Below are 16,405 nucleotides of genomic sequence, written 5' to 3' on the forward strand. Positions count from 1 at the left end.
TCGTTTTTCGCGGGGGGGGGGGGGGGGGAAAGATCAAAGCAACCTGTGTAACGCATAAAACCCCGTTGTATCAGGCTTGCCTGCAGAAAGCCGCAGGTTTACTGTGAAACCCGAAATAGCTCCTTGCTGGAGCTGCCGTGTGGGCTCTGTGACTCAGCCCCGAGGACAAGCGCAGCCCTGTGCGGCCGCTCCGTCCCACGTCCCATCGCTGCCGATGCTCATGGGTCGCCCGGGCGGCAGCGGCCGGGTTGGAAAAGCGGCCGGAGTCAACAAGTCTGCCGCCAGCCCCACCGCGTTTAAACAGGTCTTGTTTTAAGGCCTGGCAGCGCAGACGCGCTGGGCTGAGCCTTCCTGTTTGCTTAACCTGGGATTTTTATAACTGGTGCTTTTTTGTCAGCAGCCCCGGGGGCTGAAATCCGCCTGTTTGGGGAGCTGGCGGAGTTTGGTGCTGGAGATGTCTGACCGGCCGGTGTTCGGGAGAAGCCGAGCATCCCACGGGCACGGTCCAGTGCCGCCGGCTGCGTGGCCACGCACCCAAGCGGGGGAGAAGAGCAGAAAGGGTCTTGCCGGGCTTTTCCCCCTGGCTTTTTGCAGTGACGTTCACCTTGGCCTCCCGGGGAGGAATTCCAGTGGCCAGAAAAGCTTACAATAAGGCTTTCACTTTTCCAGAGCGAATTGAGCCCAAGCCGCAAAGCGAAGGGAAAAGCGTTGCTGTGTGCCGGGCTCGGTGCTCGGGGCAGAGCCGTCCTCCCGGGGACCACCAACCCGGCGGGGACTGGTGGGCACCGCGGGAGGCAGAAGCGGTGGCCATATCTCTGCCCCCGTCCCTGGGGCTCGTCCCCAGGCAAGATGTGGCAAAAGCAGCCAGGTGCGGTTTTGAAAGAAAAATGGGTCCAAACTGGGAAAAGCAAACCAGCAGGTTAAAGCTGGCACAGGCTGTGGATGCGGGCGCAGAAATGCCATTTTACATCTTTTTTCCCCCTTTCTGACCACATGTACCGAATGGGCACCACTGAGAATGGATTTCTGGAAAGGGATTAAAGCAAACAGCTCTTGAATAACCAGCGGGAGCTTCAGTCATTTTTTGGTTTTTTCCAAAAGTGTTAAAAAGGGAAAACAGCAGCAGCCCCGGGAGGGCAGCCCAGCCCCGGGTGCCACTCACCGGGGATGCTCCAGCTCCCACGGGGCCGAGGTGACGGGCAATAAATAAGGTGAGTCCTGGGTGTCACAGCACTTGTTTGCATTTGAGAGAGCGCCTGGTGTCCTGTCCAAGCCTCTGATCACCGGGGCTGCGAGAACACAGCTCTCCCTTCCCTTCTCCGGTGGATTCGAGAGCGCATTTGGACAGGGCTCCCTCTTGGTTTGTGGTTACTTTTCCTGCCCGGCTGCTCCATCCCTGGCAGATCCAGCTCGGGATGGCTGGAGGGAGCAAGAGGACCCTCCTGCCTGGGAGCTGGGAGACTCCCAAGGTTCTGCGGGATCCCAGGAGGTGCCCGGCTTTGCCAGGGATGAGCCAGCAGGCAGGGAACGATGGCTGGGAGTTGGCACCTGGGAAAGCCGTGACGGCAGCGGAGGTGCAGAGCCCATCGCTCGGAGCTGCCGCGCTTCTGCAAGACATTAACGTTCTTGGCCAGGGACTGGGAAAGTCCTATATGTTACCCGGTCTTTTTCGAACCAAGACGAATAGTTTAATTGGCGGGGCTTGGAGCAATGTATAGAGCGCTCCAAATTGTAAATAACATTTATGACTCAATTGTGTTTTCCTAAATACTTGCCATAGTTGGAAACCAATGCTCTTCTGCGAACAATGGAAGAACATTTTGTTCCGATTACCATGCAGAGGGATGAGGGCAAATGCCGCGATCCTGCATCTCGCTCCCGTTACCATCCCTCCTGGCTCGGCCGACCCGCTGCGGGGCTGGGGACGACGGAGGCCGGGCTGTGTCCGTCAATATTCGGCGTAGTTCACGGGTGGGGGTTCGTGTCACCACGGACGTGGGAGATAACGGCACGGCTTCACACTGAGCATCTCCCATCTATGTGAGCTCGGGCGCTGCCTGCGCTTACCTCATTGCCAGATGTTATTTGAAGCATTTTATTTTTTTTTTTAATTCTCTCCTGCGGCTGAAATTGAGCCCTGGAGTGGGATGCGCAGAGCAAGGCCGGACCCCGTCCCATGGCCCCGTCTCGCCTCTCGTGGGACCTTGGGCGCGATTTTTTCGGCAGGTGAGTTGGCCAAGAGCAGCACACGCCATCCGTGTGCTCTCTGGCTTGACGGGATTATGGAGCTTCCCATGAAAAGGCACTTTTCACCTTCCCAGGACAACCACGGTCACGCCGCAGAGCCCGTATCCCGCTGTCCCCTGCCACCAGCACCATCCCTGCCTCCTCGGGGCCGACCCCGCTCCCGGGCAGGGGCTTTGCCGCAGCAAAAACCCATTTAGGATCCCACCTCCGTGGCTGCACCCATCCTCCGACGGGTGTCCCTGCCTTGGGATCCTCCACGCGAAACCAGGGGATTTTAAGTTGCTGTTAAGAGTGACTTTGACCCCCCCCAGCCGCGCTGACTGCTGCCCGTCCCCATCCGTCCTTCGGTTTTTAATGTGAACAAGCTGGCACAGGCGGGCAGCCCCGTGCGTCTCCGTGGGTGCCGGGGAGCCGGCAGCTTCGGTAACAGCATGGGAGGGAGGGTGACGGTGACCCCCCCCCCAGCGTGGGTGATGGATGATGGGTGACGGATGTCCCCCAGGCATCCCTCGTGGGCTGGTCACCAGCAGCAAATGGTGCTGGCCTCCCCGCTCCCCAATTTAATTAATTTCTTTTGGTTTCCAACCTCTGGGTCAGGGATAATGGAACCCAGACCGGCATTTCCATTCCTGTTTGCTGCGCATTGTGCTTGTTAAGCTTTTTTTTTTTCTTTTCTCTTTTTTTTTTTTTTAAGAACAAAAATTCTCGCTCCGCTCCGGAGCACTGGCTGGAAGATAATACACATTCAAAGGCAGTGAGGAAGGTGCATGCAGGGGATTAAATTAGAAACGTTTCCCTGGGACAAAATTTTTAAAAAGAAAAGAAACAATTATTTAGAGGGGGTGAGGAAATCGGAACCACATTGTGTTATCTGTTGACTAGAGGTTTTCTGGGAGAGGTTGGGGTTTTTTTTTCCCCCTGAGCTATGCAGTGGAAGTAAAACTTTGTGGCATTCCCAAGTCAGTGCACTGTAAATCCATTTGAAAGATAACTGTCTGAGGTCTGCTCCTGCCAAGCTCCTCTTCCTCAGATCTCTTTGAAGAGGGGATGGGGACACCCACCAAGCACCCAGCAGAGAGGATTAGGGTCCCAACATAAACTCCGCTGGCTCTCAGGTGCAGGGTTTGAGTCTGTCAGTCAAATCAACAATTGGCTGAACCCCCCCCCCCAGCCCCCGGTGACAACTCTCTTATCTTGGTTGTGTTTTCCCAGCTCATTCCCTGATCCAGAGCCTGATCTAATCCTGCTCCTTCCTACTGCTTCTCCATGAGGTCCAGCTAGGTCCCAGAGCCACTAGTGCCTCCCACCGCAGCCGGGGGCATCTCAGGGGACGTTGTCCGACCAAAAATAAGCAGCTTTATTTTTTATTTGCTTTTCCTAGATGAAAGTTATTGACCCTTGGGCTATTACGAATGTGTCTTCCGAAAGGTGTGCTCCCCTGTCCCAGTGCGTGGCCGTGGGTGGCTCTGCTGGGTGCCCAGGGCAGCAGCCGGCTCGCCTCTCCTCCAGTGCATCCCCCGCAAAATCACGGGTGGGGAGGAAATACCCGGGGGAGGATCCCGTGTGCGCGCAAATTAATCGACAGCTTTCCTCCCCCACTCCTCCTGCGTGGGAAAGTGCTCCCTGCTCCCTGCCCGCTGGCTTGTCCCAGCCCTGGGGCTGTTTGTCCATGAAGATGGATGTGGTCGGGTGACTGGTGTACCCAGAGTTTCCTCCATGGGTTTCGGAGGGTCCCTGCTGGGTCGGGGGGGAGCGTTTTCATCCTGGAGAGGAAAGGCTGGAGGAGACCCTACGTATCCTCCTGGGGAGAGGAATCACAGGCTCGAGGATGCTCGTGTTTAACCTGCACTGAAGGTCGAGCTCCTGTCCCTGCACGTGGTGGGGACATGCCGGCTGGGGGACCACCCTGGACCTGCCAGCACTGCCCCTTGCACCCTGGGTCCTGCCCTGCTGGCAGCTGAGTTTCCCTTCGTGGATGACCAAACACAACGGGTTCCGTTTCCCGCACATCCAAACCCCACGTCCCAACGCGCCCAGGAGTTGCTGTGAGTTCCCAGGGATGGTCCCTCAGGACAGGTTGTCCCCTTCAGCTTTGTTTTATATTGCGGCGGGTACCAGCCCAGTGATGCCAGCCAGTGGGAGGTCTGACTTTTTTTCCTTTTAGCCGAGATTACAGCGTTTTGAAAGCATGAGACCCCCTAGCAAGCACAGCTGGGTTTGTATTTCCGCACGTTGGCCGCTGGCTGCGGCAGGGTCGGATCCTGCAGCCTTGGCCAAGCTCATCTGGGCTGCTCTTCCCCCGAAAAAGGAAGCCTCCCCGGGCTTCTTTTTTTAATACCCCATATAAATGTCTATTCCTGTTGTTGCTGCTGGGGAACACAAAGCGAATATATACGGGCAGATGGATTTCAGCTCATCTCTTGCACAGAGGCAATGGCTAAATCGATCTGTGCTTGTATAATTTGGGAATACCCAGCAGTGTGGCTTTCGGAGTGAGCTGGAAGTGCCGATGCCCATGTCAAGAGGAGGGTGGTGTGGGAGGCTGGATCAGACCGTCCAGGGTCCCCAGAGGGGCTGGCTTCTTTGGTTGTTTTATTATCCTGCCCACCATGTAAGGCTTTGGCTCAAACTTCATTGAATATAAAGTTGCAAGGGCTTTCAAGGTTTTATGTATCATCTACCTGTCTCCAAGCCCTCCAGGAGAGCTGTCTGCTGGTGGTGAGATGGAAACCTGTGCTGTGTGTTAATGTGCAACATGTTTACTCTCCCACAGGAATTTAAAATTCAGCTGGAAAATCTTTAATGGTGGATTTCTGTTTGGAAGTTCTGTTTTCCCGTCGGGGTTTATTTCTGCTGCAGAACAGAGAGAAGTTCCCCACTCCATCATCACCACGCTGGTCACTGGGCCCTGGGAGGACCTCTGCCCCTCACCAAACCCCCTCGAACTGACAGCCTTCCTTTAAAAAAAAAACCCTCTAGGGTTGGTGTAAAAACCCTAAGGTTTGGGGAGAAAAGTCATTCCTTCCATTTGATTTTTTTGAGATCCACCCAGGTCGCTTTTTCAAACCTTTCTCTGGCTAAAAGCGTGGATTTGATGCGTGTTTTGGGAATGCGGCCCCTGCAGCGGGGTCAGCGGTGAGGAGCTGCTGGAGAACGTGAGCTTGAGCCTGTGCGAGGTCCTTGTGCGGGGCTCACGAGGCAGTGCTGGCATTACCCATACTAGCAGCTACAATGCACCAACCCAGAAATTTCCTTATTCCTGAACCATTTATAAATGGTAGTTATTTGTTTTCAAGTAGCCAACCTTCGGTCTGGGAGTTCCCGTAGAAAATAAGTGTATTCGTATACCTTCCCTGCTCCCAGCTGCTTTTAGAAGCTGGCTTTACTTTAACACATATTAAAGGAAAGAGCTTTTTTCCTTCCCGGTAGATTAAGTCTGGCTAAACAATTCAGTGTGAACTGCTGGGCATGAGGCAGAAACCTGTAGGCTAAATTACCCAGCTGCTATAAGTTTAGACCAGCAGGGATGAATTTCAGGATCGTATATTAGTTTTCATTTAATCTGATTATTCTGGGCTGGAGTTCCTGGAGGGTCTTCAGGTTATTGTCAGTCAAAAGAATCTTTAAAAGCTTCCATTTGCACTAAACTTTTCCCATTAGAAGTCTATTTTCATTATGGATCGATTTTTATTTTAATGAAAAAATTATTCTCCCAACCCCCTGCTTTTTTTTTTTATCCCAGCCAGGGTTAAAACTGAAGCTGCAATGGGGTCTTGCCACTCAAAATACCATTTTTCTCTTTTGCTGGGGCCGTTGGCTTGGTTGAAAGAGCTTGGGCAGACGACGAAGGGGCAGATAATGCAGAAAGGCACCTCCTCTGCTCCCAGCGATGCTTCCTGGTACTCGCCTCCTCATCCTCAAACCCTTCCCTCACTGGGAAAACGCTTTAAGTGGCTTGAATCCTGGGAGGATTTCTAGCTCAAAAGTCTGGGAGACTAATGCAGGACTAATTGATCTTAAAAGCCCCTTGCTGGATGGCTCGGAGTCGCGCTGTCAATTCACGGGCTGGTTTCTATCTGCTGCCGCCTCCCGACTTCCAGTTTGGGGAGCAGCGCAGCCTGGCAGGGGGGTCTGGTGGGAGCTGCCCCCCCCAGGGCTGGGAAGGCAGCTAACCCCATGTTTTGTGGTGGCGAGGACATCCTCGTCAGGTCTTTCTTTTGGGTAGGAGTGGCAGCTTTGTGGCACGGGATAGCTTCAGGCTTCCTGGCGCTGAGCTGAAGGCATCTGCCCGGGGCATCCATCCCACCTCGCTCCCTTGCTGCAGGAGGGATGGCAAAGGGCCAAGGACCCGTCCCAGGGCTGTGGTAGGAAAAAAACAATACAGAGATATCCAGAAGTAAACCCCAAACCCGTGCTCTTCATTTATGCAGGATTTTACATTGGATGTGCCAGTCTGAACTTTCTGGAGTCCACGTGCCATCCGTGCTGCTCCGGTAGGTGATCCCAGCACTGACCCGTTGGGGGACCAGGACCACACCAGCCCGGTGCAAGGCTCTGCAGGAACATCCATCTCCTGGTACCTTGTCACTGCCTAAAATCCTCTGTTTGCTCAGGTTTTGCACACAGGCAGGTGGGGAGGAAGAAGCTGAGCTGTGGTGCTGAATCGTCCCTGTGCGAGTTGTGCCCCAGCCATGATGCTGGACACCGTGCGGGTCCCCCCGATGGCATCAGGGTTTTCCATCCTGCTCTGCCTCCTTCTTCCCCCAGCGAGCTGGCAGTCAGGATGAGCCCCTGCCTTCAATTTTCTGTAGTCAGTGGGATTTTGCCATGCCCTTCATGTCACGAAAATGCTGGGTTTTCCCCCATTTCCCCCAGCACAGGCTGGGAGCCTACTTCCTCCGCGGTAGCAGCTCCGGATAAGATTGCACATTGCTGAGCTTTTCCCTGTGTGCGCCTGTTGCTGGGACAATTACACTAAAATCACACCACCTGCAAGCAGTTAGTTAGAATAATAAATAAGTGATAGATTATCAAATAAAGTGTTGGCTTCAGATGAGGTCATCCTAGCACCGTGTCGTGGGTCTCGGAGGGTTTGCAGGCTGCTTTCCTGCTGCTGATGGGCTAAATAGCTCTTGTATCAGTCAATAAAAAAGTTGTAGAGATTAAAGAATCAATTAGGTATTAGCCAAAGGGGCAAAAGCGTAACCCAAACATGCTGATAAAATCCAGTAGGTGATTATGGGAATGGTTCTTATTTCATTTCACTTTTGAAAGGAATAATTGCTCGTTATAGAGCATGGAGCGACCTGGACTGGATACTTTTCCAGCTTTATAGAGGAGGAAATTCTAGTGTTCGGCTGACGAACACGGAGGCATGCCGCGCTTTGGGGCTGAATGGGTATTTTTTGATCCTTACTTTGAGGAGCATCATTTTGTCCCTGCAAAATCAGCCAGGAGATCTCGGTCAGTTATTTGGGGCAGCCTCAGCCCAGAGCACCCTTACCCGTGCCGGGGCACGTGTTCGGGGTAAGGATTGATGCTCTCAGGGGAGGCGAGAGGGATGGGACCGAACACCGGCACCTGGGTATTCTGCATCCCCGGGGCTCTGCTGCTTATCACATGAACTTTGATTAACCAAGTAAAATCTGATCAGCTGAAAAAGCATTTAGAGATGTATATACTAGAGGTTTTTTTCCAATATTTACCATATGGCCTTCCATTTTCCAGGAACACACATCTGCAGCACCGGTCCTGGCCTGGGCTGGCAGCTCGCAGTTGGGAACCGGGCTGCACAATGTCATGTTCTGCTAATTCATGCGAGCATTTATTAAGTGTTAGTCTAGTGCAAAGCCTTACCTCATTTTGGGCCAAAAACAGGGAGCACTCGCCGGGGGAATGGCTCCTCGGGAAGGAGCAACCTGAGCATCCCACCCGGCATTGCAGTGCTGCCCGTCCCCTGCCTGCGTGGCTGCCCCGGGGATGCGGCAGCTCCAGAAACCCTGCGGGCGAGCCGGGGGATGAGCAGCAGGATGGGTCACGCTGGGTTTGCTTGGGTGTTTCTGCAGAACGGGGCATTTGCCAGATCGTTTTCCAGGGAGGAAAGTTCAAATGAATAATGGCTTTTTTTTCCCCCTTGTGTTAAGATGAAATGTTTGGTTTTACAAGGGGAAAAAAGCATGGATTGCATCGTTTCAAGTCTTTTCAGTTTGGAGCTGTTTCTGAAGGGGAAGCCTGATGCTTTCAAGTGGATTTTTAAGTCATTGCCACCCCACAAGAAGCCCTAGCTGCTCACTGCTCCCATCCAGAGCAAACATCCATTCTGAGATGGAGCAGCTCCCCGGGAAGGGCTGCTCTGCCCACGCACTCGTTCCCTTTCCTGCTTAAAAGGGAGAGATTTACAAGCAAAAAAAAGCAAAAAGCGAGGCATCCTGCAGGTGCTCTGGGCCCAGGCTTACTTTGGAGGTGGCACGAGGACATCATGCCACAGGGACAGCAGCCACCAGCGTCCCCTTTGCCGGAGCACGTCATGCCAATTCGCCTGGCCGGGTCCCGCTGCCTGCGCTTCTTCCAGCCAAGCTCCCAGCTGCCTGGCCCTGCCTGGCCTGGATGCTTATATATCCTTCACAAAGCATTATTTTTATGGCGTGCCTATAAAGCACACGCACAATGTCCATCGCCACCAGGCTGGCAGCGCTTCTCAGCCCGTGCCGGCCGGGCTGGGAACGAGCTGTTTATTGCTCTGTGCCCTCACCTTGCAGCTCCCCATGTACGTGCGTGGGTGGGTGAGACGGGCAATTTGTTTTTCCCTGTGGGTTTGGGGTTTTTTTCCCCTTTTCACAGGTCGTATAGCACCAGGCCATGCTGTGGCGGCAGGCAGATTGTGTGGGTTTGTTTGAGGAACATTAGAGAGTTTCTCCCAGCATGGCCGGAGTTTTCTCCCTGCTCGAGCGGGAGGTGATGCAGGCAGGCTGGGGCAGAGATGCACCTCAGCTGAGGCATCGCCTGGCCTCTGTTTTTCCACGTGCACAAAAAAACCCAGAACAAAAACCAGAAGCCCAAGGGTTAGCTGCCCAGCTGGCATAAAAACTCTTGCAAAAGCTGATTTTGCCCGGCGAGCGATGGACGGCTGCAGCATCGGGAGGGGAAGAAACACTCCCGGCTGGTGCGGGACCGGCCGCTGCCGCAGCGAGGAGTTGGGTTTCAAGTGCGAGGGGAAAAAACGAGCCCGATCCTCGCTTGGGGGCTATGCACCGCTAATCCCCTGTTTATTCTCCGTCTAGCCCAGCCGCCCACACTCTCCTAAGCTTTTGTTCATTAACAAGGTTCAGGGTAAAAAGATACCTTTGCAGCAGCTGCCTGCTGCGCCGGCGCATGGTCCCGGCACAGCCAGAGGAGCGGTTGGTGTCGGCACAGCCGCATCCTTCTCTGGCCCGGCAGTCCCTTGGCACAAACTCCGTCCTTCCAGAGCAGCTCCGGCTTCATGGGGTTTGGCCCTTTTGGGATTATTTCAGCTGAGGACCCCAGCGTAGCCCTGCAAAGGTTTTGTGCTTTTAAGAAAGCGGCAACAAACAGGAGGGATGGGTGTTGTATCTGCAGGGTGGGCAGCCCCTGTAAGGCAAGATGGGTCTTGCTCTGGGGGTCTTGACCCTGCCACTATGGCATGAGCAACCCTGGGTGCTGCCCCAGGGCTGACAGATTTAGTTGGCAAATTAATCTTTGTCTCCTGGGCCGAATTCAAGAGCCGACTGCTGCCCCGAAGTGATGGAACGAGGGGTCTAAGTGGGAAAGTGGGATCTCCATCCTCCAGGTTATAGATCCAGTTTTGCTTTCAATAAAGTGTTGAAGGAGGCAAATCCCTTGTATATAAAATAACAATAATTAGTAGTAGTAATTTTTCATTAATGATTAATAATCAATAATAATGCAATTGCTGAGATACTAAGGCAGATAAGTATACTTTGGAAACAAAAGGCCAATCTATAAGGCTAGGTAGAATTGTTCTTATCTCCTGGAATAAAGTAACTTTTATACAGGCTAAGAAGGTTTTGCAAAACTTTAAACAAATTCAAAGGTGACTGAATTTATATGATTTCAGTCTTTGAGATGATCTCGTCTGTCCCCAGACGGAGGGGAGATGCTGCCCGTACCTACGGCAGTTGTAGCACCCACGTATGTACAAAGGTTGTAGCAGCCACATCCAGCCCTGCCTGCAAGGGAGCGCAGCAGGAGCTGAGCTTTGCCCCTTGAGTGGGACCCGGAGGCCAAGAACCACCAGCGGAAAAGTCGGAATTTGAGTCAGAAGACAAGGATGAGAAGCTGTGCTTCTGCCTGTCTCCAGGAAGGCCTTCAGCTCCTTTGGGAATGACCACACCGTGCGGACAACCCTTGCCCCGAGACCCCTCTGCCGATCTGAGCGCTCGCCCGGTACCGGAGACGTGCCAAAGCCAAATCCAGAGCCAGCCGCGGCGAGGCCGGACGTGCCGGTCACAGGGCGAGCCATGGGTGGCTTTGGTCGACTCCTTGCGACATCCCAGCATCCCTTCCCGCTCGCTCTTTTTTTTCTCTAATTAATTGCGTTTTCTGTCCCTTTGTGGCGCGGGCGCGCGCCGGCTGCAGAGGGGCGAGCAGGGAGCGTGCAGCTGTGGGCTCGCCGGCGGAGCAGCCATCTGCAGCACCCGCCGGGGAAAAAAGCCTCGCAGCTGCGTACGCCTGGTACCGGTGGTACCCGGCCGAGGTCATTCATCACCAGGAGCCCGGGCGAGGAAGCTTGGCAGGGAAAAGGAAGACGGCAACCGCAGGAGGCAAATCTTAAAAATACTCTGCGACAGCGGGTATTGTAGCTGCAGCCTCGGAGCTTGTTTCCTCTTGCTGTTATAGAAGGGCAGGATGCGTCCGTTGGGTCCCGTGTGGGATGGAGAGGCCCCAGCGTGAATCCATCGAGCTGGTCCTGCCCGTTAGCGCGAGGAATGAGCCGTGCCCCGGGGCCAGCTCTGCCCCGAGAGGTGGGAGCGGGAGGCGGCAAGGGCATCCCTTCCCAAGAAGCATGGCAAGGGGGTATGAGCGTTTAAACCAGCAGTGCGGCACGCTGGGTTATGTTGGGTGGTGACGGAGGGTGCCTTCCTTGGTGTGCTCATGGAGGCTCTTCCTTACCATCTTTCCCAGGTCTGTAGACCCACCTACGCTAACAGCAAATGACAGGGGAGAGCAAAATGCGTGAGTTGAGCCCTACGGGTACTTATGGGTGTCCAACTCCACTGGCTCTGGTTACATGAAATGCTGCTGAAGGCTCTGACTCCCTTTCCCAGTTGTCTCTCCTGCAGCAGCTGAAGGTCCCCACCATGGGCACCGCAGCAGCATGGGTGGCCTCAGAGCAAGGACACAGCGATGGGCTGAGGTCCCCAGGCTGGGGAGCTCACGTTTCCCACCCCTGACCTGGTCCACCTCCCCGGTCATTGCTCGGTCTAGCAGCGGGAGCCAGCAGACACCCAACAGTGATGTCCACAGCAGGCTCTGACGTTGCCTCTGGTCTCTCTTCTTGGCCCCCAGTTCACCAAAGAGGAGAGTGGGTATCAGGAGCTGCATGAGGAACAGGGGGTGACCACCCCAAAGCCCCACCTGCAGGTCCCTGGACACGGATGCCACCACCGGACCTGTCGACGGAGATGGCTTTGCTCCTGCAAGATGGGATGTGGTCACCATCCCGGCAGAAAGAAGTGAGAGCCGGGGAGCGCGGCCACTCGGCATGGCCCTGGGGGGGACGGGGGACTGGGGCGGCCACACGGAGCAACGCGACTCGGTCCAACGATGCGTATGCAAACTGGTTTTTCTCTCTGTGGGATGCCCTGTCTTTCCTGTTTACTTGTTATTCTGGAAATAGAACAATAAATAATTTATCGCCAATCGGTTGGCGCGCGTCCGACCTGTCAGTTAAGTTGATTTTAACTGGCCAAGTGTCAGGGCAAAAGGCCAGGAACGCTGTGCTAGGGAACAGTCAACACCACAATTATAAGATTAACACCTTGTTTAGTGGTCAGATACTGTCAAGTGGTAAAAGATTGCTCCGGTTCGTCTCTATAGAGCATCGCTCACAAATTACCTTATTAAGCAGGATCTTGCTCGCGGTCGGCTCCCTGCACCTGTGTCCTCAGATATTTCCATTCATGGTGGAGAGGAGGCCAACACTCAGCTGGGGCTGCTGGGGGCTGCGCAGCTGCAGGAGCATTATTCCCTCTTACCATATTTGCATATCAATGAGCCCCTGATTAATATTTAAAGAGGCAGCTGTCCGAGCCACCTATGAAAGAAAAAAAGCTCTGTGAGGTTTTTATTTTTGGGGTGGGTTTTTTTAGGGATAACACTTACTGCCCTTTATCAAGTATGCTTCATTTTTACCCCCCTATTCTTTTTCTTAAAAAAAAAAAAAAATGCCAGGGAAAAAAAAATATGAAACGCCATTAACGAGTTATCAGTGAATGAGTTGTGCTGCTCTCAATGCTTCTCAGTCCTTTTGTGCCACAGTTGCAGCTGCATCGAGCAGGTTTTTAGGGGCAGGAGCCCGGCGCCGACGGGCGCCCATGGGAACTGTATCTACGGGCAGCTCAGCGCGAGCACGAGGCCTGGGAAACGGGCAGCGTCCCCTTGGGCAGGCAGGGCAGGGGCTGCCGCTCCTTTACGGGATGTATTTCCATGCTCCCGGCTTCCCTGGGCTCCTGTCGCGGAGCCGTGGCTGGTGCCGATGTCCCTGTGGTCCCTGAGGGGGAATGGATGCTCCCGTTGCGCTCGGCGAGGGATACTGATGGTGACCCGTCAGTTAACGAAGAGAAGCAAGACACAAAGTAGTGGCTCGAGCAGGCTAATCGATTGAAATGCCATCAAAAAAACTAAGGATTGGTATTTTCCATGCCTGCCCAGCACTATTAATTGCCAGGCGGTTTTGTTTCCAGGCTTAAAAAGCTGTCATTTTAATAGACTATTCTCTTGCCATTTTTTTCGTTGAGCATTTGTCAATAATCCTCCAACAGCGGCAGCTTTGTTATCCCAACTAATTGGAGTCAAGTAGGGCTGCGAGAAAAGATCGTTCACAACCGAGCCCTGGGAAAAATGCAAAAGGATTTTAATTTTCAATAAAATATGCAGATAAGTAGAAATTAACAGTGGGGAACGGGGTCTGGAGCCTGCATGAATAATGGTGCTGCTCAGACGATGGCGGCTCGAGTGACTTAATGAGGACTCAAGCGGGTCGTTGGTGATGCCGGCGGCTCTGCGGGATGGGGGGGTGCACGGACCTGCCCCCCGCACCTGCACGGTCGCCCATGGGAAATCGATGTTCGGGTACTTTCTAGTATTTTAATCGATATTTCTTGGGTGCGGGACACGAGCGAGCCGTTTATCTGACCGGTCGTGCCTAGCTGCAGCTGGTGGGGAAATATTCCAGGTCACGCTTTGTTATTTCCGTATACAAATGAGGGAAATTTGGGCGTCTCTTCGTGGTGGGGATGGGATCGCTGCGGGATGCTGGAGTTCTCGTGAGGCCAAGTATGGATGTGACCCTCTCTGCCTGCGCCACTGTCCCAGCCCAAGCCCGGCGGTGACCGCCGGCTGCTATGGATGTGGATTTTGGCCAGGATGCCCTGAGCAAGCGCAAGTGTTTCTGCCACGCTCCCCTGCCCATCGCTGCGTTTTGACCTGGCTGGTGGCAGATGGTCTCTTCTGCTGGTGCAGCCTCTGGGGAGGAACCAGACAGTTGGAAACAGAAATAAAAATCCCTCTGGCTTCACTGGACACGGAGAGGCTCGGCTGGATTTGCCCAAAAGGCCTCTCCTGGTCCTGCTGCTGGATGCACTGGGACCGGGGGCAGTCACGCTAAAGGATGCTGTTTGCGAACGGGTTTTACAAAAGTGATGGGATAAAATATTTCCCAGAGAGGGGCCGTTCGACGCCTCCTGCAGCGTAGCCCTTACCAGGGGAATTTGCCCAGGGCTGGGGGTGAGAAGGGCTGCCCCTGACCCGTGTCCCCGGGCTGCTCTCCCTGCTCCTCCGTCCCGTCCCCGGCTGCATCGGCAGCGGACCGGGTGCTGGAGGGGGACCAGGCGCTGCATGCGGGGTCTCAGCGCCGACTCCACACCACCAGCACCACACAGAACAGGTCGGTCCCACCTTTCCCAGCAAGCCAGAGCACTTTTTAGGAGGATTTTGCACAACTAATACCTCCCAGCAGCCGTCCCCCATCCCACCGCGATGTGCCGTCCCGCTGGGCACGGAGGGGAGGGAGCCGTACGAAGATGGACGCAGCCACCGAGGAGATGCGGGCAGTTTCCCAAGGGCAGGACGGAGCCGGCCGAAGCGGTGGGGACCCGCTGGCCCCCACGCCAGCCTCCCCCCCCTTTCCTCCCCTCCAGATTTAACAGCCCCTTGGGGAGGGGGACAGCTGAGCCGTCACCTGTTGGAGCTCAGACGCCGCAGCTGTGCCCGGCACCACCCGGCTGCTTTGAACCCGCCGGATTAGGCAGAGGAGAGTGCCACGCACGCACTTGTGCTCTGCATGCCAATGCCTTCCTCCTCCTCCTCCTCCTCCTCCTCCTCCCCGCGCTCCGCCACAGCCTCCTTGACCCAACACCTTGTCCGTTCGGCATCTTCCGCGCCGGCTCCTCGCTGCTGGTTTGGGGACGGGTGGCAGCGATCCTTTAGGTTGGAGCCCCCCGCGGCTGCTGGCCCTGCAGAGCCCTGGGTGGGAGCAGGGGGATCTGCTCTCGGCTGGACAGGGCGCAGCGGTGAGGGAGGTGGGAGGACCTCTGGGTGAGGGTCAAAGCACCTTCTGGATGTGGGATACCAGGTTCAGATCTGCTGAGCTTTATCCTTCTTATCCAAAACAGGTAAAATCATAGGAAATCCTGGGGAAAAAGAAAAAAAAAAGAACATTTTTTAACTTTGGGTGAGTCAGAATCTGCATGTGGACACAGCTCAGTGCCCAACTGCACATTATTTTCCACTCCATCTTTTCCCATCATGTTCCCTACTTCCCACTGTAGCCCTCCCAGTAGAGGAGCTGGGGTGGTGGGACTTCATCAGCAGGTGGGTCACGGCCCCAGCTCTGCAGATGTCCCCTCTGCGGGGTGGCCGGGGTGGGCTCCTCTTCTGTTGCCTCCCATCTTGCGCAGCCGCTGCATCTCCAGTTGGGGTGCGATGGGTCCCCCAGTTTGGGTAGAGTGCCCCCAGTTTGGGTACGTGCTGCTCTCCGTTTCGCAGTGGTGGGCGGCTGTGGGTGCCTCCGTCTGCCATCACGGCACGTGTCGCGGTGATGTTCCCAGCTCAGCGGAGGATGGATGGGGACATCGGGTGGCCGGATTCTCCATTCAACCCAAGCGCCACCCCTATCCCTTTCCATCCCTCCCTTACACACGTGCATGACGCCTCTCTCCTCGCCCCTCTATTTTCTCTTGTTTTCCTCAATTCAAGACAGACAGGCCTGGTCCGCAGTTTGCCAGAGGCAGCCAAGCTGTCCCTGTGCCCTCGGCGAGCTCAGCACCGTGGCAGGACTAGGACCAAGGCTTGGCCTCAGTCCCCAGGCATGTGTTTCTTGGAGTGTAGGATTTGCCCTCTGCTTTTAAAAGCAGAGAGGGAATGGTTTGGGTCTGTTGGGTTTTTTTTTTTTAATTAAAAAAAAAGCTTTCTTCCCAGTACTGTACTTTCTAAATTACCCAGTTTCACTATCTGTTCCCCACGCTCATGCTTTTGGTCTATTTAAGAGCAAGAGCGTAACATTAAGGTGATTTATAGCAATCTCTGGAGTGGAAGGGCAGAGACTTGGGTATTTTTTTCCTTTTCCTCAGGTGAAAGAAAACCTCGAATGTTAACTCACGAGACATTACAACGACTGCTCCGTCAATCCTTGATTTACGAGCTCAAATTTATGAGTTAAAAATTATTATTCCACTCGCATATATTTTTTCCCTTGGCCGTTTTAGTGCTTGTGAAAGGTGAGGGTTTTGACAGCTCCTGGAAACAAAAGCCTTTAATATCTCCCCGAGCGAGGCTCTCCCAGGCAAGAAGAGAGATGCCAGGAGGGCTTTTCCTCCCTGCTGCAGATATTAGTCACTCCAGGCCGGTCTTAACCAAACAGAGCAGAAAGTTTGCTTGAGATAAGCCAGGACTAATTAGC

The sequence above is a fragment of the Haliaeetus leucocephalus genome, unplaced genomic scaffold, assembly GCF_000737465.1.
Source record: "Haliaeetus leucocephalus isolate CR32 unplaced genomic scaffold, Haliaeetus_leucocephalus-4.0 Scaffold295, whole genome shotgun sequence".
Taxonomy (NCBI): Eukaryota; Metazoa; Chordata; class Aves; order Accipitriformes; family Accipitridae; genus Haliaeetus; species Haliaeetus leucocephalus.